The following is a 1,117-nucleotide window of genomic DNA, read 5'->3' as shown; positions in this document are numbered from 1 at the left end:
TCACAAAATCTGTGTTCGCGTTTGGGAGCAGAGGGGGCCCGATGAGAAGAGTGAGGAGAGTGAACTAGGGATTTTGTGTTTAAAAGCATAAGTGGTATGCTTAGTGGTAAGAATAAGGCTGTGATCACCCAAAATCTGTAAGAATAGTACCTCTGGATACTCTTAACCTAGATTCACCATTTGTTACCATTTTCGGCTTTTCCTTCCTTTCTCTCTCCCTCCCTTCCTTCTCTTTATTTGTCTCTCCACACACAGTGCACATGTACACAACATAACTTAATTATTTGTGTGTGTGCGCACACGTGCACGTGCACCATTTGAGAGTAAATTAGAGACATCATGACACTTTGTCAATAAATGCTTCAGCAACTATATCCTAAGGATGAAGACATTCTCCTGCATAATCACAGTGCAGTGATCACATTCAGGAAATTCAACAGTGTTATAATGCTATTTCTAATACATAATCCATTTTCAAATTTCTCCAATTGTCTTTTACATTTTTCCTTTTATCCATTATCCAATCAAGAGCCACATATGGCATTTCCTCATAATGCCTTTTTGATTTCTTTCAATTTAGAGCCGTTCCTTCATCTTTTATTATCTTTCATGGTTATGACTTTTTGAAGAGCCAAAGCTGCTTGTTGGCAGAATGTCTTTTGATTTGAATGTGTCCAATTGTTTCCTCATGAGTTAATTGTGGTTAAGCAGTTTTGACTGGAATATTCCGTTGGTGACATTATCTCCTCTGTGACTGGCATCAGAAGGTTACAAGGTCCGTTTGCCCTTTTATGGTGATATTAAGTTTGACAATTAGTAAAGGTGGTGTCTGTCATGTCTCTCCATTACAAATGTCCCTTTTACCAGGAGCTCATTGTTGATCTGAGATACCCGATTTTACACTGTAGCTCTGTCACTCAGTAGCCATATAGAATTTGTCAAGTGATGCCATAAATTGCCTGTCAGTCCTTTATCTATGCAGTGGGGATAATCACACCCTCTTATAGGGCTACTGTAAGTATTAGACATTACGACACTATATATGACATTATATAGGTAATGAACAAATGGCACTTTTTGTCCTTTTTGCTGGGAATACAGTGTAGGTTTTGGAGTT

This window comes from Hipposideros armiger, unplaced genomic scaffold, assembly GCF_001890085.2.
Source record: "Hipposideros armiger isolate ML-2016 unplaced genomic scaffold, ASM189008v1 scaffold_1071, whole genome shotgun sequence".
Lineage (NCBI taxonomy): Eukaryota > Metazoa > Chordata > Mammalia > Chiroptera > Hipposideridae > Hipposideros > Hipposideros armiger.
This window is presented reverse-complemented; position numbering follows the sequence as displayed.